This window comes from Halichoerus grypus, chromosome 7 (genome assembly GCF_964656455.1).
Source record: "Halichoerus grypus chromosome 7, mHalGry1.hap1.1, whole genome shotgun sequence".
Taxonomy (NCBI): domain Eukaryota; kingdom Metazoa; phylum Chordata; class Mammalia; order Carnivora; family Phocidae; genus Halichoerus; species Halichoerus grypus.
This window is the reverse complement of record NC_135718.1, coordinates 99,038,931-99,060,335: the sequence shown is the minus strand read 5'-3', so window position 1 is coordinate 99,060,335 and position 21,405 is coordinate 99,038,931.

The following is a 21,405-nucleotide window of genomic DNA, read 5'->3' as shown; positions in this document are numbered from 1 at the left end:
TATTCTTTTAGCTTCTAAATCTCACCTCCCATCTTTTAAACTCAGCTTTAAAAAGTGAACTCACAATGATATAATGTATTAGTCAGGCTGCCCCCTCAAGCATTAAGCTCAGAAATGTAAACTTTAATGGAAAATCAAGCATTGGAAAATCTATATTTAGCATATGCAGCTGTGTCCATGGTGAAACATTTACTCATTCTCAATTTACAGTGGAATAAGCAAAAGACTAGTATCCAAATAGAATAAACAAGTCTCCAAGCTAGACTTTTCCATTTTTTATATTACTATTCATGCACATTTATTTTAAAAAGAACATTTTATTTTAATCATCATTATTATTTTTCAGTTCCAGAAGTTTGGTGCCTTGCTGATGATCACAACTGGTTTCTGGTATTGGAGAATGGAAGGCAAACTGTCATTTCTTGCCCTACTGTGTGTGTAAGCCTCTTTGAATTATCACATTTAATCCATTTGATCCTGTCGAGGAGTGTGCAGAGCTGCATGATGATGGCTGACCCCAGAGTCTGTGTTCTGTCCTCTACCTTCCTGCCTCCAGGATTCCCTTATGCTCTTTGTCAGGGCCTGTGGTGGAGCAAAAACATGGGGATGGTTTGTCAGCAATTTCAAGATCTTGTCAACTGAGACAAGCCTCTCTTAAAGGGGAAGAGTAGGATGCATTTGGCAGAGGAATTCTCCAGCTCAGGGGAGGCAGAGAAGCATTTGGGGGGTGGTAGACTGGGAGCAGGACCCTGCATTGAGTCCAATTCGAGAGTCATATCCCTTTGGGGCTTTGGGCAAATTCTAAACTCTTTCTGAGCCTCAGTTTCTTCTTGTATTGAAACAGAGATTTGGAATAATAAATCTCCAACTTCTTTTCCAGCTTCAGGATCATATGGTCTAAACAAGTTTTTTTTTTAAAATGAGTCTAGCCATGATAAAACAATTCAGGCTTAAGAACAGTTATGTTAAGTCCTCTAGGTTTTTAAGAGCTCAATTTTGGTTATGGATAATAATGGGTTCAACAAAAAATAGAAATGACAAAAGATGGGTAGCTGAAACCCTCATTTATCCTTGCCCCAGAAAAAGGATTGGCAGTTTGTCAGACAAAATTTATTCTCTAAGCAACATACCAGAAAAACAGAATGGATCTGGTAGCATACAAGGGACAGCCACTTTGGGATTCTTGCTTCCATGCTGTCATCAGATTCTCATGGTCCCAATGGGCATAGCCTTAGAGTTGAGCTGGGAATCAGAAAACAGTGGCCATCACCTAGCTTCAAGCCGAGATTCTTACTCAACAAGGTACCACCTGCCAAGTGACTAGTGAGTGGCATAAATAGTTTTGGTACTAGTAGGCAGAGGTGGCTAGGAGAACAGAATGAGATAAAGAACATAGTGCAGCTGGGGAAAATGAACAATCCAGGTTCACACAGGCAACTCAGATATGGAGGTCTTCTGAATCAAATCCAAAATTTCTAGGCTCTAAAGAAATGTGAAGTTGTGATGAGTCACAGTAAATCAGACAGATGAAAAATTTCAACTCCATCCAGTTTTTCTTTATTTGAGTGAATTTTGTTCACTGACAAAGAAGGTAGTTAACAAATTGGTTATGAACTTGCTTTTTAAAAATAGCAATTTCAGGGGCGCCTGGGTGGCTCAGTTGGTTAAGCAACTGCCTTCGGCTCAGGTCATGATCCTGGGGTCCTGGGATCGAGTCCCACATCGGGCTTCCTGCTCTGTGGGGAGCTCTGTGGGGAACCTCTGCCTCTGCCTGCCACTCACCCTGCTTGTGCTCTCTCTTTCTCTGTCAAATAAATAAATAAAATCTTAAAAAAAAATAGCAATTTCACAGAGATCACTCTGCTGAGGGTAACTTTGATACCTCCATAGGAATGCACTTGTCTTTGTCTAGTTTGCTAACATTAAGGTTTCTACAGAAAATAATGCTGTTAAATGTATGGTATGGCAATTGAATCTTGTATTTCTTTTGGCATCAGCTGCTTCTATCAATTCATTACAAGAAATCCATGTTCTCCTTCTTGAACTCAATGAACTTAAAATATTGAGTGAGTTGTGTGAGGCCATTTTCAAGTCTAGAAGTGCTTTACAATGAATGCTTCCCCTTGAGTATAGGGCATTCCATAGGGATCATATCATTTGCCAACTGAGGATAATGACAAAGGCCCACTGTATCTCTAATTGCTGCTGTAGTGTATCAGCCTCTCCAGATGCCTGCTCATATATACCAACCATAAAATAACTTGCATGTAAGATACTGTTTTCCAAATTTCTCTGATATCACAAGAATCATCTACCATGGTAAAGGTTGTAAATGCCCCAGTGAGTATTACATGGGCACTCTGGGCTTTAGTTGGAAGTCTTTGTTAATGTTAACAGTCTTGTTTTTGTCATAGCTAATGTTTTTCTAATTCTAAACCAGTTAATATTCATGAATAATCTATGTCTGTGCAAATTTGCTTAGCTAAGGAGATCTTCTGACATTTTTTTGGCCTAATATATTTAAAAATCAACTTGTCATCAGTAACTTATGGAGCACTTTTCCCACACTTATTTCCATCATGTAAGATACTAAAGTAGTATTTTAGAGCTTGAGAATTGCCCTTTAGAGCCGAAACACGTAGTTAATGAAATAATCATTTATTGCTTCCTTCTTCCCTCCCTCCCTTCCTTCAACCGCAACAACATTTAGCGCTGTATGTATTTTAGCAAGCAAGACCTGGAGACTCAGAGACAGATTATATCCAACTCTCTGCCTTCAAGGGACGCAGAACCTAAGAGAGTTAGATCTAAATAAATAGCTGTGTAGGCCACATGTCAGCTGAGTTATCCTGTCCACTAAGATTTAAATAAGGTCAATTCCAATCCTAATCTAGAAGTAAAGATAGCCTTGAGTCCCTTCCAGTCTTTTCAGAATAATTTTTGTAGGGAGGGAGGTCAAGGGAGTAGGAGGGTTGTGAGGACGATACTTAGGACGTTCTCCCTTTTCACCTCTGGCTGCATCTTGCTGTTCCATATGTCATGTTCCTGTATCACATTGTGCACACTGTGAACCATGGCCCCTCCACCCCCTGAAAACTTGGCATGTACAAGGCAGTTGTTTCTGTGGTGGACTTTACTGAAAGTTTGAGGTGACGAAGGTGTATCACCCTGTCCATTACTGGCCCCCACCTCTCTATACACTCTATTTCCTCACTTTCTAGGTCTTTACACTTTAACACGGAAGAGAGAAGCTTAACAGAATTGGAAAAATGAAGGATGAAATGAAGCATGAAGGATGAATAAGTACTGGCCAGATTGTGGGGCACTTGACAGCAGTGTGGGAGCTTTTTTTCCCTATAATTAGGCAAAGCCCTGCATCTCTTGCAACTCTCTGCTCCATGCACTCCTATCCATGGACTCTGCCATGTGTTTGCTCAGTCCAGGCCGCCTCTTTCCTGCCTCACACTTCACTGGTACCAAAGAACAGTAGAGGCTGAAATGTTCTCTTTCTCTTTCCACTTTTCCCAGTCCCTGTAAAGGAAAGGGAGCATTGTAAAGATTCATTGATATTAAATTATATCACTTTCTTTAGAAAATATTTTAAATGTTATAATTTCCCCTCTATTAATTGCAGCACAGTCCAACCTAGTCCCACCCTACATCCAGGTGCTACTATACTCTCCTAAAATAAATAATAGATTCTTTACTTCCCAACTTAAGCCATGACTCTGAAGTATATAATAGCTATGTCCCACACCAGGTTCAGTCTCAACGGCTACTGGAAAATTCACTCCTAAATAACAACAAAAAATTATTGAATACCTAAATCTATCACTGTTAAAACACTATGTTATTTTGTTGAGATATAGTCAATACTCTTTCACCTCTTAACAATACTGAAGGTAACTTTAAGTTTAAAAAAAAAAAAAAGAGAGAGTTTTGTTCTACAGAAATTAACGTGCCAAAAGAAACTTGTTTAGTTTTCTTTTTTCCCCAACTTTTTATTTAAATTCTACTTATTAGCATACAGTGTAATATTAGTTTCATGAATAGAATCTAGTGATTCATCACTTACATACACCACCTAATACTCATCACAAGTGCACTCCTTAATACCCACCCCCATTTTACCCAAGCCCCTCCCAGCTCCTTCCAAAAACCCCCATTTGTTCTCTATAGTTAAGAGTCTCTTTCATGGTTTACCTCTCTCTTTTCTTTTTCCCTCTATGTTCATCTGTTTTGAGAAACTTGTTTTCTGAAGTTAATCTTCTTATCCATCAAAATGACAGAATTACAAAGTCACAGGAATTAAAGAGAAAAATTGAGAATTGAAGAACTTGTATTTTCAGTTCTCAAGTGCTGATATTGTAAAGGCCATTTAAGAATGAAATGATAATGGAAACATACAAATCATTTCCTAATCTTATTTTAGCCTTCAGGTTTAAACTTTTCATAGAATTGGTGGAGTGCTAGGTACTTCATTAAAAGTTGTCTTTTCACATAATCCTATTTACTCCATAAATGGAAATGCTTCTCAAGAGTAAAATGGCCAAATTGAAGGAAACTAAAGATCTTAGGAACACACTCTAGTGTATTATTTAAAGTTGTTTATAATTCTAAGTTATGGTAAGTTGTTTCTAAAGATGACCATCATCAGTCCCTTCCTTCTCTGCACCTATATGCCATTTCCTCATCAAGAGGTAAAGTCAAATTTCCCTCCCCTTGAATTAGGGCTGGCCTTAAGTTCTTGCTTGACCAATAGAATGAGGTAGAAATGAAAACAGCATTTCCAAAGGCTTAAAAACTCTTGCAGCTTGCACCTGAGCCTCATGGAACACTCCTCTTGGGATGCTCTGGGAAATCATCCGCCAAGCTGTGAGAAGTCTAAGCCAAACAGAAAGACCACATACACAGCTCCAGGAAACAGTCTCAGCTAAACTTCCAACCGACAGTTGGCCATATGATTCAGCTATCTTGACTGTTGAGCCCATTTGAGCCTCCAGATGACCCCAGCCCCATCTATCATCTGATAGAACCTACAAGGGAGACCTTAAGTAAGAACCATCCAGTTGAGCCTAGTTAATCTACAGAACCATGAGAGATAATAGTAAATTGTTGCATTAAGGCCTGGAATTTTAGGATGGTATGTAATAGAGCAATAAATAACAAGAACAGAAATAAAAATATTTTGAATAATTATGTGTTCTTTCTTTTTTCAACACTTTGCATAGTATTTTTGAAGCAGGTCCTGTGCTGGGTGCTGGGGATTCAAAGATGAATGAGATATAAGATGTAAAGCCTAATATGTTTGCTTAAGAAACACCTAGTTGGTGAGACAGACAAATGAACAGAAGAATATTATAAAGGATGATGGGTGCTATTGTAAAAATGTGTGTAGATCCTGTGGGATCACATAGCCTTGGGAAAATGAATCCAATTTTTGGAAGGTGGTGAACAGAGTGAGACTAGAAGACAGAAGAAGAGATCACAAGGCATTCAGATAGGGGGAATCACCTGAGCGCTAGCATAGAGGGATGTGGAATCTTCCTGGAATTGCAAATATTTAAGTAAGCCTGGGGCATAAATGTGAGGGCTAAGTGGCTAAAGAGTGGTTGAAAAGGTTAGCAGAAGGCTCAAAAAAGATCCTTGTGTACTGTTGAAGGAGTTTAGATTTTATTCTTTTTTTAATTTTATTCTTCGATGTTATTATCCTTCAATAATTAAATGATAATCAAGATGTTTTAGTGTTTGTATTGAAGGATTTTGAGGACAGGCAGAGAGTCATATTATCCAATTTATAATTCAGAATTATGGTATCAGAAATAGATTGGGGGTATAGTAGGGAAAGCAAGATTATATGCAGAGAGACTATTTAGGAGCCTATGCCAGTAATTTAGGCATGGCAGTGGGAGTGAGATTGGAAAGAAGGAGATGGATTCAGGATATGCTAAGCAGGTGGAACTTGAGTGCTGAATTTGTAAGACAAGGGAGAGGGAGGAATCCAAAATGAGTTCCAGATTTCTAACTTGGGCAAATGAATAGATGATGATGTCATTCACTGAGCTGTGGCTAAGGGATAATGACAAACACTTTGAATGTGTTGAACTGAAAGCATATGTTAGGCACTGATGTGGAGATGTACAAGAGAAAGTTAGATGGGGAGCTCTAGAGGTTAAGAGAGGAACCTGAGCTGAAGGTCTGGATTCAGAGGTCATGAGTATGTAGAAAGGGTCTGAAACCATGGGTGCGAATGAGCACAGAAGGGAAATGTGCAATATGTTAATAGAAATTCTGCATGGGACTTCCAGGGAATGGCCATATCCAAGGGAAAGTTGGGAGAAACCTGTAATGGGATTGAGAAGGAGTAATCAGACAGGTATGAGGACATGAGGTAAGAAGCCAAGGATAAGAGAGGTGCGAGAAGGAAAGAAGAAATGATGGCATAAAATGCTACAAAGGGGAAACATTCAATGAGGAAGACATTGATGACTGTGGATAGATCAGCTTCAGTAGATTTATGAGGGCAAAGGAGAAGATCTGGTGGATTCAGGACAGAATGAGAGGTGAGGAAGTAGAGTTAATGAAGGTAGACTGATCTAAGAAAGTGGAAGAAGAATTTTGTTTGTTTATATTTTTTACTGAGATACAATTGACATAATGTTGTATTAGTTCCAGGCCCATAACATAATGATTCAATATTTATATATATGGTCATGTCTTTTTAAAGATAATAGTGGTGTGAGTGTATTTATAAACAGCCAAAAAAATACATTAGAGCTGAAGAGACTGAATATGTGGATAAAAAGAGGGAGGGAGGGGCACTGAGTGCACAGGTGGAGAAACAGGTGTGTTTCTGGGGGGTGGGGTGGGACTCTTCCCCACTGATATGGGTGGGAATTAGCTAAGGAGGCACAAGTTTGCAGAGACATGAGGGGAGGGGCAGGGGGCAGGCAGGAGTTCTCTGTGAAGTACAGGACAGAGTGACCATCCAAGAAGGGTGGAGAAGATGGTGGACAGGTGGCTTCTAAAAGAATGGTGAGCATCTGAAAAGGCTGTTGTAGGATAATAGGCTAAGCCTGGCTCAGGGGACAGAGAAGGACTGCCTTGTGCCTCTCAGGACTGAATTAAGATGTAAAAGAATGGATTTTTATTGTCATTAATGTGCATAGGTGTGTGACCTTTTTCTCCCTAGTACTTGACTACTCAGGTATGGCAGTAAGAAAATGAGTGATTGGATTGACCCAGAGTTATGGTTTTTTGGGGCAGGTGCAATGGGGGTTTTAGACCAGGGTCTAAGGAAGGACTGGAGGGCTCATTGAGGTGGCAAAATGGGTGTTAAAATGAGAGAGCTGAAAAGATCAGAGGTTGTGGTTGGAAAGAGGGGCTGTACAGATTAGATGAACTTTCCTTATGGGCATGAAAGACACACAGGTGATGCAGGACTTCTGAGGAAACGGTTGTGAGCTGTCAGTGGTGAACATTCTCATACCAGGAAACCAGAAGACTAGAGAAGACAAGGAAGGAAAATGACAGAGCTGCACTGCATGAGCCTCAATGTAAGGAAAAGATACAGAAATGATATAAACAGGAACTGAGGGAGCAGGTGATATCTGAGCTGGGCTTTTGTGGATCAATAGGAGTTCTCTAGGCAGATGAGAGAAGTGAGGGAGACCCTTTCAGATAAAATCAATAACACCTGACAATGCTTAAGTTCTCTTCCAGCACAATATCTCCCAGGGGATATAGCTCATAAATATATACCCCACTTCCCATTTTTCCTTTTTTTCCCAGACTATGACCATTCTAGAAATAAAATCTTCTCATGAAATTAAAATAACCTTATCTCCAGGATATATAAGCAAATTTGATTTAAATCTTGCCTGAGTTTGCCAGTTGTACAGTCTGGATAACCCCGTTACCATTATTTTCAGAGAAAATGGTAGGAATTATCTTTGAAGAGTGCCACTTTTATGACTTAACAAATATCAATATTTAGAATCCATTATTTGTCCATGACCTGTATTCTTCTTCTATTCTTCTTTGGAAGCTAGGGTGATTTGAGAAAGATTATGGGCCAGCCAGAGCTGATACTGAATCTTGCTAACAACATACACTAGCTATGTGACATTTAATAGCCTACATAACCTTTCCTGGTTGCCATTTCCTCCTCTGTGAAATATGGATAACATGCCTATCTCTAGCATGATGAGGATGAAATGAAATCATGTCAATAGGGATATGACACAGAATAGACACTCAATAGGTATCCTCTGGCTCTCTCTGAATTGTCCTTGCTTCTCCCAGCTCAGTTTTTCTGTGCCAATTCCTTCCAAGTACTTGGCCGCTGACTTTTATTATGTCTTTCTCTTAATCCATTGACTTCTCTATACTTACCTATCCTCTAGCTGCCACAATTCACACAAATACATCACAGTTGCCCGAAAGCATTTTCTTTCCTAGAATCTTGACTTCTAGCTTAGAAAGATCCAAAAGAAAAAAAGGGGGGGAGGTGAGGGGAAATTCTTTTATACTAGATGGTTTTAAGAATGGAATCCTGGAGACAGGGGCAGAAAGTGATCACAGAACAGAAAACAGAGAACAAATACCAGAACCATAGAGGAGACACCTTAACAATAAAATCTCCAGCAGTAAAACCTGCTACCTTGCTTTGCTGAAGTTGAGTGATATCTTGTTATAATTTCTTTGTGTTCTTACTACCTTCTGAAACAGAATGTTCTTTGAATAGGAAGAGGAAAAAATCCTTTAAAAACTAAATTTCTCCAATGGTTTGTCACATGTTTTTTTAAAAAATATTTTTCACCAAAATGTAATCCATATTTTAAATTTCTCCTACTTGCCAGACTTGTTTTATATTTTGTCTCTTATAGAGGTCTGCAGCCAAGAAAAACTGCGACTCTGTTCATACTTGCAGAATAGAGTATCACATTGTCTTTAGGTGAATGATGCTCTCTGGAGTTGTACAACACAGTTGCACTGAGAATCAGGGAGGCTTGGCTGGGTCTTCAGAGACCTAGGACACTGAGATTCTCAAAGCTGCCAAACCCCATGGCTCCTTCCCCTTTTCCTGTTAATGGTTATGCCACATGGTCTGTACAAATTTCTTTGCAGCTATGTAGCAACTGCAGAAAAATAAGTTTGTAATGTATATGAGGAGACCCTTAAAACAAATAATTCACAAAAGAGATACAAAGGGCCAATTAACCTATGAGAGAATGTTCTGCCTCTCTAGTAATAACAGTAACGCCACTTACAACAAGACAAGCCATTTGGACTGATTTGACATAAAACATGTCATTTGGCATAAAGTGACAAACGACAAAAACCATTTGGCAGAAAACAGTAGCCATCATTGTTGTGAAGGTGAAGGAAGCCTAGAAGAGAATTGTCCTAAATGGCAATGCTCGTTATTACTGGGCAGTGTGACCACGGATGATTTCCTTTTTATTTTTTTACATGTGTGAACATGGTCCTATCTGGCCCCACTCCAATAGACACACTCACATGATTGTCATATATCAAATTGGGAAAATAGGGGTGCCTGGGTGGCTGTTATGCCTCCAACTCTTGATTTTGGCCCAGGTCATGATCTCAGGGTCGTGAGATCAAGCCCCCCCCCCCCACCTCAGGCTCTGTGCTTATGGGGGAGTCTGCTTAAGATTCTTTCCCTCTCCCTCTGCCCCTCCCCACCCTGCATGCATGCCCACCCATGTGTTCTCTCTCTCTCTTAAAAAAAAAAATGGGAAAATAAAAGGGGAATGATCTAATATAATGTGTGTTTAAAACTTTTAAATGAAAGATGTTAAATATACACAAATACACAAAAGTAGGGAAAACAGTATGATTATCCCTTCTGAGAACCCATCTCTAAATTCAATAGTTAATCAATATTTTTTTCTGCCTCCCTCTATTATTCCTTTTCTTTCCTTATTTTTCCTTCCTTCCTTCCTTCCCCCTCTCTCTCTTTTTCTTTCTTTCTTTTTTTCTTTCTTCTTTCTTTCTTTTTCTCTTTTTCTTTCTTTCTTTCTCTTTCTTTCTTTCTTTCTTTCTTTCTTTCTTTCTTTCTTTCTTTCTTTCTTTCTTTCTTTTCTTTCTTTCTTTTCTTTCTTTCCTCTCTCTTCCCTGAATTATTTTAAAGGAAATTCCTATCACATTTCATCTTAACCCTAAAAATTCCATATATATTTCTTTTAAAGGGGACATTTTCTCACAACCACAATTCTATTTTCATGTCTAACAAAATTAACAAAAATTCATTAATAACATCTGAGTCCAAATATACCTACACATTTTCTCAGTTATCTCAAAGAAGACTTTTAGAGTTGATTTATTTGAATTAGGACCTAAATGAGGTCCAATCATTGTACTTGATTGCAATGCCTTTAAGTCTCTTTTAATTTGCAACAGATCTGCCACTTTCCTCTCCCTTTTTTTGGTCCTTGACTTGTTGAATAAACTGTCTTAGTTGTCTTATAAATTGTACCAAATTCTGGATTTGTCTATTTGTTCTCCTGTTGCCCTACAAACTAAAGGTTAGATCTAAATCTTGACTAAATTCAGGTTTAACATTTTTTGGGAAGACTATTTCATAAGTGATGCTGTGTATTTCTTATTGCATTACATCATGCAATACATAATGTCTGGCTGTCTCATTTTGAGACATGCTAAAACTGATCAGCAGTTCACATAAGGTAGCTTGGTCCTTCCATTGTGAAGGTTCCTATCATCCTTTTTCCTAATGGCTTTAGCATCTCTTGATGTACATTGCCTGAATCATTATTTCATTAGTTGTTATAAATGGTGATGTTCCAATTTTATTAATCCTTTTGCATTTAATAACTATAATTCTTCTCTAACAAAATAAATCCTCATCAGCTAGGGCTTTTTTGATTATTTGAAATGTAGCCATACAGGACAGGTCAGATAAATGCATATTCCCTAATCTTGTCCACACTAAAGTCCTAGCAGCAATGACAAACCAGTGACAAGGAATATCCATAATGCCCAGATTGTGGTCTCGAAGTAACATTACACACTGAAAGGAATTAGGGTTTGGTAGAGAAAGGGCTGATCCCAAGTCGAGGCTGGAAATAAGATGATAATAAACCTGTTGTGCCAGTAAGCAAAGACTCTATCAAAAGCAAGCAAGCAAACAAACAAACAAAACAGGACTTCATCATAAAATCTCCCAGGAGCTGGTTTGAGGGAGCTCCTTTGGGTACAAGATGGGGTAATTTGAGAATCAAAAAAATAGCAACTGCAATTGATTGACTCATATTGAATATGTTTTATAAGTCTGTGAGTTCATAATGATACAGACAAAAAAATAAGAACAGGTTGAGAACCACAAAACCACCAGCCAAAAGAGAAACAAACCCACTGGTAGCCACTGCAAGGAAGTAGGACACCTACTCCTTCCTCAGGAAAATAGTAAATTAAAGTGAAAGAGTGATTATGTTTATGTTCTTGAAAGATCTCCATGGCTGCTATGTGAAGAGAAAGTTGCAGGAAGACAAGAGTGGAAACTGGGAGACTTGCACTGAAATCCAGGGACTGTGCAAATGCCAGAGGTAGACAGATGAAAGAGCTGGTTCTGATCTCCTGGAGCTCACGTCTCCAGTGGAGTAGACTGCCTTGTGACAGGGCAACTGCAATCAGGTGGGATATGTACAATGAGAGGGACACACAGAGGTGTGTCTGGAACACAAAGGAAGGAAGGGTATATCAATTGCACTTGGGAGGACTAATCCAGAGATGATGCCCAAACTGAGTCTCACTTGAGTCAGAATTAAAAACGTGTCCTACCCCAAACCAACTCCAGAGCCAGTTGGAGCCTGACAGTGGTGGTCAGTACTGACTCAGGATCTGGACAGGATTAACTTGGCAGGAGGAGGAAGGGAACATTGAGTACCTGCAGGGAAGGGACTGAGGAAGGTGGGCAGAATGAGAGGAGAACTACAAGGAAAGATAGGGATGGGGAGGCCCATAGAAATGAAGGACAAATCACAGCTGTGCCATATGGAAAATGAACTTTGCTATGTTGCTGAGCTGCATCATAGGGAAAGAGGTGCTGTGTGGAATAGCTTACATAAGCCATGTTGTGCTATTTTAAAGACTTAAGCATTAGAGATGATACAAACATTGAAGATTCAAAAAACATCAAGACATAACTAGGCAGACAGAAATAAAAAATGGAGAGACTCAGGCTGAGGAATATGGGGAGGATGATGCCCAAGTAGACCTTCACACAACCCAGAGGCAAATGCCTCCAATTCTCAGGAATAGATGGAATGGACTCTACCCACAGGAAGGTGAACAATTTGGACAGGCTGTTTATACACAGATGCACAGAGAAGAGTTACAGCCCAGTACCAAGCTGAAATGGAGAGTTTAAGCAACTATTTCAAATAATAATTAATGATAACATTCAGTTCTCGCAGGAATGCAGTAAAATTGGTCCTTTCATATACTACTGGTGAGAGTTAAATCAGTACCATCCTCCTGGAAAACAATTTAATAACTCATTTAAGATTTGTAAAATATTGTTAAACTTTGACCTAAAAATTATATCTTTGAAAAACGCATTTTAAGAAAAAAAAATCCCCAGGACGCCCGAGTAGCTCAGTCAGTTAAGTGTCTGCCTTTGGCTCAGGTCATGATCCTAAGGTCCTGGGATCGAGTTCTGCATCAGGATCCTTGCTCAGCGGGGATCCTGCTTCTCCCTCTGCCTGCCGCTTCCCCTGCTTGTGCTCTCCCTCTCTGACAAATAAATAAATAAAATCTTAAAAAAAAAGGAAAAAATCCAAAAAACCCTGCAAGAATATATAACCAAAGTGTATCAGAATATTATTTAATATAGAGAATAACAGAAAACAATCTAAAATTCCACCAATAAGGGGATGATTAATTAAGGTTGACATGTTTATGAATGGAATATTATGCAGGAATTAAAAGTTTGCAGTTTTCAGGAACATGGGAAATGTTTGTAATCTGATATTAAGTTAGAAAATAGAAAATAAAGTACAAGAACTTTTTAGTTTTTACAATCATAGAGACAGTATATCTAAAGGAGGGAAATATAGCAAAATTATCTGTAACCCGCATGTATTTTTTTATTATTATTATGTTATGTTAATCACCACACATCATTAGTTTTTGATGTAGTGTTCCATGATTCATTGTTTGTGTATAACACCCAGTGCTCCATGCAGAACCTGCCCTCTTTAATACCCATCACCAGGCAAACCCATCCCCCCAACCCCCACCCCTCTAGAACCCTCAGTTTGTTTTTCAGAGTCCATCATCTCTCAAGGTTCGTCTCCCCCTCCAATTTCCCCCCCTTCATTCTTCCCCTCCTGCTATCTTCTTCTTTTTTTTTTTTTTTTTAACATATAATGTATTATTTGTTTCAGAGGTACAGGTCTGTGATTCATCAGTCTTACACAATTCACAGCACTCACCATAGCACATACCCTCCCCAATGTCTATCACCCAGACACCCCATGCTTCCCAACCCCCACCACTCCAGCCACCCTCAGTTTGTTTCCTGAGATTAAGAATTCCTCACATCAGTGAGGTCATATGATACATGTCTTTCTCTGATTAACTTATTTTGCTCAGCATAACACCCTCCAGTTCCATCCACGTCGTTGCAAATGGCAAGATTTCATTCCTTTTGATGGCTGCATAATATTCCATTGTATATATATACCACTCCTTCTTGATCCATTCATCTGTCAACGGACATCTTGGCTCTTTCCACAGTTTGGCTATCGTGGACATTGCTGCTATAAACATCAGGGTGCACATACCCCTTTGGATCCCTACATTTGTATCTTTGGGGTAAATACCCAGTAGTGCCATTGCTGGATCGTATGGTAGTTCTATTTTCAACTTTTTGAAGAACCTCCATACTGTTTTCCAGAGTGGCTGCACCAGCTTGCATTCCCACCAACAGTGTAGGAGGGTTCCCCTTTCTCCACATCCCTGCCAACATCTGTCAATTCCTGACTTGTTAATTTTAGCCATTCTGACTGGTGTGAGGTGATATCTCACTGAGGTTTTGATTTGGATTTCCCTGATGCTGAGCGATGGTGAGCACTTTTTCATGTTGGCCGTTGGATGTCTTCTTTGCAGAAATGTCTGTTCATGTCTTCTGCCCATTTCTTGATTGGATCATTTGTTCTTTGGGTGTTGAGTTTGATAAGTTCTTTATAGATTTTGGATACTAGCCCTTTATCTGATATGTCATTTGCAAATATCTTCTCCCATTCTGTCGGTTGTCTTTTGGTTTTGTTGACTGTTTCTTCTGCTGTGCAAAAGCTTTTTATCTTGATGAGGTCCCAATAGTTCATTTTTGCCCTTGCTTCCCTTGCCTTTGGCGATGTTTCTAGGAAGAAGTTGCTGTGCCTGAGGTCGAAGAGGTTGCTGCCTGTGTTCTCCTTTAGGATTTTGATGGACTCCTGTCTCACATTGAGGTCTTTCAACCATTTGGAGTCTATTTTTGTGTGTGGTGTAAGGAAATGGTCCAGTTTCATTCTTCTGCATGTGGCTGTCCAATTTTCCCACACCATTTGTTGAAGAGACTGTCTTTTTTCCATTGGACATTCTTTCCTGCTTTGTCGAAGATTAGTTGACAATAGAGTTGAGGGTCCATTTTTGGGCTCTCTATTCTGTTCCATTGATCTATGTGTCTGTTTTTGTGCCAGTACCATACTGTCTTGATGATGACAGCTTTGTAATAGAGCTGGAAGTCCGGAATTGTGATGCCGCCAGCTTTGATTTTCTTTTTCAACATTCCTCTGGCTATTCGGGGTCTTTTCTGGTTCCATACAAATTTTAGGATTATTTGTTCCATTTCTTTGAAAACAGTGGATGGTATTTTGATAGGGATTGCATTGAATGTGTAGATTGCTCTAGGTAGCATTGACATCTTCACAATATTTGTTCTTCCAATCCATGAGCATAGAACATTTTTCCGTTTCTTTGTGTCTTCCTTAATTTCTTTCATGAGTAGTTTATAGTTTTTTTAGTACAGGTTATTTGCCTCTTTGGTTAGATTTATTCCTAGGTATCTTATGCTTTTGGGTGTAATTGTAAATGGGATTGACTCCTTAATTTCTCTTTCTTCTGTCTTGTTGTTGGTGTATAGAAATGCCATTGATTTCTGTGCATTGATTTTATATCCTGCCACTTTACTGAATTCCTGTATGAGTTCTAGCAGTTTTGGGGTGGAGTCTTTTGGGTTTTCCACATAAAGTATCATATCATTTGCAAAGAGTGAGAATTTGACTTCTTCTTTGCCGATTCGGATGCCTTTGATTTCTTTTTGTTGTCTGAGTGCTGAGACTAGGACTTCTAGTAGTATGTTGAATAGCAGTGGTGATAGTGGACATTCCTGCCATGTTCCTGACCTTAGGGGAAATGCTCTCAGTTTTTACCCATTGAGAATGATATTTGCTGTGGGTTTTTCATAGATACCTTTTATGATATTGAGGTATGTACCCTCAATCTCTATACTCTGAAGAGTTTTGATCAAGAAAAGATGCTGTACTTTGTCAGATGCTTTTTCTGCATCTATTGAGAGCATCATATGGTTCTTGTTCTTTCTTTTATTAATGTACTGTATCACATTGATTGATTTGCAGATTTGAACCAAACTTGCAGCCCAGGGATAAATCCGACTTGGTCGTGGTGAATAATCCTTTTAATGTACTGTTGGATCCTATTGGCTAGTATTTTGGTGAGAATTTTTGCATCCATGTTCATCAAGGATATTGGTCTGTAATTCTCCTTTTTGATGGGGTCTTTGTCTGGTTTGGCGATCAAGGTAATGGTGGCCTCATAAAACAAGTTCAGAAGTTTTCCTTCCATTTCTCTTTTTTGGAACAGTTTCAGAAGGATGGGTATTAATTCTTCTTGAAATGTTTGGTAGAATTCCCCTGGGAAGCCATCTGGCCCTGGGCTTTTGTTTGTTGGGAGATTTTTGATGACTGCTTCAATTTCCTTAGTGGTTATAGGTCTGTTCAGGTTTTCTATTTCCTCCTGGTTCAGTTTTGGTAGTTGATACATCTCTAGGAATGCATCCATTTCTTCCAGGTTATCTAATTTGCTGGCATAGAGTTGCTCATAATATGTTCTTATAATTGTTTGTATTTCTTTGGTGTTAGTTGTGATCTCTCCTCTTTCATTCATGATTTTGTTGATTTGGGTCATTTCTCTTTTCTTTTTGATAAGTCTGGCCAGGGGTTTATCAATCTTGTTAATTCTTTCAAAGAACCAGCTCCTACTTTCGTTGATCTGTTCTACTGTTCTTTTGGTTTCTATTTCATGGATTTCTGCTCTGATCTTTATTATTTCTCTCCTCCTGCTGGGTTTAGGCTTTATTTGCTGTTCTTTCTCCAGCTCCTTTAGGTGTAGGGTTAGGTTGTGTACTTGAGACCTTTCTTGTTTCTTGACAAAGGCTTGTATTGCTATATACTTTCCTCTTAAGACTGCCTTTGTTGCATCCCAAAGATTTTGAACAGTTGTGTTTTCATTTTCATTGGTTTCCAAGAATTTTTTTAATTCTTCTTTAATTTCCTGGTTGACCCATTCATTCTTTAGTAGGATGCTCTTTAGCCTCCATGTATTTGAGTTCTTTCTGACTTTCCTCTTGTGATTGAGTTCTGGTTTCAAAGCATTGTGGTCTGAAAATAGGCGGGGAATGATCCCAATCTTTTGGTACCAGTTGAGACCTGACTTGTGACCTAATCTGGAGAATGTTCCATGGGCACTAGAGAAGAATGTGTATTCTGTTGCTTTGGGATGGAATGTTCTGAATATATCTGTGAAGTCCATTTGGTCCAGTGTGTCATTTAAAGTCTTTATTTCCTTGTTGATCTTTTGCTTAGAGGATCTGTCCATTTCAGTGAGGGGGGTGTTAAAGTCCCCCACTATTATTGTATTGTTGTCAATGTGTTTCTTTGCTTTTGTTATTAATTGCCTTATATAATTGGCTGCTCCCATGTTAGGGGCATAGATATGTACAATTGTTAGATCTTCTTGTCAGATAGACCCTTTAAGTAGGATATAGTGTCCTTCCTCATCTCTTATTACAGTCTTTGGTTTAAAATCTAATTTGTCTCATATAAGGATTGCCACCCCAGCTTTCTTTTGGTGTCCATTAGCATGCTAAATGGTTTTCCACCCCCTCACTTTCAATCTGGGGGTGTCTTTGGGTCTAAAATGAGTCTCTTGCAGACAGCATATCGATGGGTCTTGTTTTTTTATCCACTCTGATATCCTGTGTCTTTTGATTGGGGCATTTAGCCCATTTACATTCAGGGTAACTATTGAAAGATATGAATTTAGTGCCATTGTATAGCCTGTAAGGTGACTGTTACTGTATATTGTCTCTGTTCCTTTCTGGTCTATGTTGCTTTTAGGCTCTCTCTCTGCTTAGAGGACCCCTTTCAATATTTCTTGTAGGGCTGGTTTCATGTTTGCAAATTCCTTTAGTTTTTGTTTGTCCTGGAAGCTTTTTATCTCTCCTTCTATTTTCAATGACAGCCTAGCTGGATATAGTATTCTTGGCTGCATATTTTTCTCATTTAGTGCTCTGAATATATCCTGCCAGTCCTTTCTGGCCTGCCAGGTCTCTGTGGATAGATCTGTTGCCAATCTAATGTTTCTACCATTGTAGGTTACAGATCTCTTCTCCCGAGCTGCTTTCAGGATTTTCTCTTTGTCTCTGAGACTCGTAAGTTTTACTATTAGATGTCAGGGTGTTGACCTATTTTTATTGATTTTGAGAGGGGTTCTCTGTGCCTCCTGGATTTTGATGCCTGTTTCCTTCCCCAAATTAGGGAAGTTCTCTGCTATAATTTGCTCCAATATACCTTCTGCCCCTCTCTCTCTTTGTTCTTCTTCTGGGATCCCAATTATTCTAATGTTGTTTCGTCTTATGGTATCGCTTATCTCTCGAATTCTGCCCTCATGATCCAGTAGTTGTTTATCTCTCTTTTTCTCAGCTTCTTTATTTTCCATCATTTGGTCTTCCATATCACTGATTCTCTCTTCTGCCTCATTTATCCTAGCAGTTAGTGCCCCCATTTTTTATTGCACCTCATTAATAGCCTTTTTGATTTCGACTTGGTTAGATTTTAGTTCTTTTATTTCTCCAGAAAGGGTTTCTCTAATAACTTCCATGCTTTTTTCAAGCCCAGCTAGTATCTTTAAAATCATCATTCTGAACTCTAGTTCTGACATCTTATTAATGTCCATATTGATTAGGTCCCTGGCAGTCGGTACTGCCTCTTGTTCTTTTTGTTGAGGTGATTTTTTCCAACTTGTCATTTTGTCCAGAGGAGAATAGATGAATGAGAGCACAAAATGCTAACAGGGTAACAACGTCCCCAGAAAATATACACTAAACAAATCAGAAAAGACCTGAAACTGGGGGAAAAGAAAGGGAAAGAAAGAAAAAAGAAAAAGATAAAAACAAACAAAAACAAAAAAAAATAGAATATGATCAAATATGATCAGACTGGTGCATAGATCAGTGCCACACACTAGATTTTGGGCGTATTTTGGTCTGTTAGAAGAAATTGCCTCCCAAAATTTTAAAGGAAGTAAAACTTATATATGTACAAAAATAAGGGTTAATACAATGAAGGGATAGAATATGACTGTAAAGATGAAAATTATAAAAGATTTTATAAACGGAATTGATAAGATAAGAAGTTGGTTAAAAAAAGAAAGACGAGGATTCAAAAAAAAAAAAAAAGGAGAGAATGTGATCAGGCAGGAGACTAGGACAAAGCCATATACTACAGATTGAGGGTATATTTTGATCTGTTAGAAGAAACTGTATCCCAAAATTTTAAAGAGAGAACATCATATTATATATATATATATACCAAAAATAAGGGTAACTACTATGAAGGGATAGAATATGACTCTAAAAATGAAAAAAATAAAATAAAATAAAAAATATTTTTTAAAAAAGGGATTGATAATATGTTGGTTGAAAAGGGGAAAAAGAAAAATTAAAAAAAAAAGACAGTTAAAAAAATTAACTTTGAAAGGCTAAAGAATCATGGTAAAAAGGCCATGAATTCTATGTGCATTATTCCCCTAGCGCTGGATTTCTGCCATTCTCATTGATCGGTAAACTTGGCCTTGGCTGGCTGTTCTTGCTGATCTTCTGGGGGAGGGGCCTGTTGCCGTGGTTCCCAAATGTCTTTGCTGGAGGCGGAATTGCCCCGCCCTTGCCTGGTCCGGGCTAAGTAATCTGCTTGGGTTTGCTCTCTGGAGCTTTTGTTCCCTGCAAGCTTTCCGTACAGCTTTGGAGGCCTAGAGTGAAAATGGCGGCCTCCCAATTTCCGCCCGGAGGAGCTGAGAACTTGGGGCCCTTCTCCTCAGTGAACCCCCAGAGAAAAGCAGTCAGTCACTCCCATCTCCCTGCTCTCCAGCCGCACTCCGTGCTCACCCGGCCTGTGACCGAGCGTTTCTATCTCTGGCACCCGACCCCAGGTGGAGTCTCCAAACCCAGCAGATCCCTGCGGTGCGCTCCCGCGCCGCTCCTCCTGGGGGAGGAAGGGGAGTCTCCCCGGATCTGCCACTTGTTGGGTCCCTGCCGGAGGAGCAGTGGCCCAACTGTGCCGCGGATCACGGTTTATGGCAACCCCGAGCTGAGAGCCCCCGCCTGGGCTCCGTCTCTGCAGCCGGCTTCCCTGCTCCGATACCTGGGAGCTCTGCCGCACTCAGGCACCCCTGGTCTTTCTGTGACCCCGAGGGTCCTGAGACCACACTGTCCCACGAGGGTTCCAACCCCCCGCTTAGCCACTGGAGCGACGTCCCTCAGCGGAGCAGACTTCTAAAAGTTCCGATTTTGTGCTCCTCAGCTCTATCACTTGCCATAAGCGGCCGACGGAGGCCCCTCCCCCGCCGTCTATTTTCCCCGAATATCGCCTCGGATTCACTTCTCCGCACGTCCTACCTTCCAGAAAGTGGTTGCTTTTCTGTTCAGAGAGTTGTTGCTATTCTTTTCTTCGATCTCCTGTTGAGTTTGTAGGTGTTCAGAATGGTTTGATCCCTATCCAGCTGAATTTCTGGGACCAGATGAAATCCAGGTCTCCTACTCCTCCGCCATCTTGCTCCAACCCTCCTAACCAGTAGGTATTTTTAAAAAAATTTATCTTGGTATAATTTATAGACAATAAAATTCACCAATGTAAGTGTACAAATCAATGTTTTGACAAATGTTTATACCTGTAACTACTACCACAGTAAAGATACAGAATATTTCAATGGCCCTAAAATGTTTTCTTCTGCCCTGTGCATTCTTTCCTCTAGCTCCCTGACCCTTGACAACCATGCTCTGCTTTCTGTCACTAGGAAATGCCTTTTCTAGCATTTCACATAAACAAAATCTATGTTATGTAGGCTTCTGCATCTAACATAATGCTTTTGTGATTCTCCTATGTTGTTGGATGTATCAATACCTCATTCCTTTGTATTTTTTAGTATTCCATTGTACAGACATAGTACAATTTGGATTTCCATTTACCACTTGTTAGATATTCCGATTGCTTCAAGTTTCTTACTCTCATGAATAAAGCTGCTCTGCACATTTGTGTTGAGGACATAGTTTTCATTTCTCTTGGGTAAATATATAGAAATGGAATAAGTAGCTTATTTGGTGTTAACTTTACAAGGAACTGTGAAGACTTTTTCCAAAGTGGCTGTATCTTTTGTAGTGAGAGTTCCAATTTTTCCATATCCTTGTTGACACTTGGAATTGTTAATTGCTTTAATTTTAGCCATGCCAATGGGTTCACAGTGGTAACCCAATGTGTTTTCACATTGAAAACAATACATGTTTTCCAAATGACTAATTATGTTGAGCATCTTTTCATACACTTATATGCTATCTGTAGTATACCCTTTTTGGTGAAAAGTCAATTCAAATCTTACACTCCTCCCCATTCATTGTGTTGTTTTCTTATTATAGTTCTAAGTGTTAAATATTCAGCATATGTCCATTTATTTATTGGATATATGTTTAACAAATATTTTTCCCAGTCTGTGACTTTCATTTTCTTAACAGTATCCTTTGAAGAGAAAAAACTTTCAAGTTTTAATAAAGTCCAACTTAACAATTTTTTTCTCCTATAGTTCATGCTTTTTGTGTCCTCCTCCAGAAATCGTTGCCTAACTCCAGATCACCAAGATTTTCTCCTTCATCTTCTTCTGGAAATAGTTTTAGCTCTTACATTTGTATCTATGATCCATTTCAAGTTGATTTTTGTATATAGAATGAGATAAGAGTTTTGTTCTGCCTTTTATCATGATTGAGAATTTTCTTCTATTCTTTGTTTTCTGAGATTTTCTTTTAATCATGTA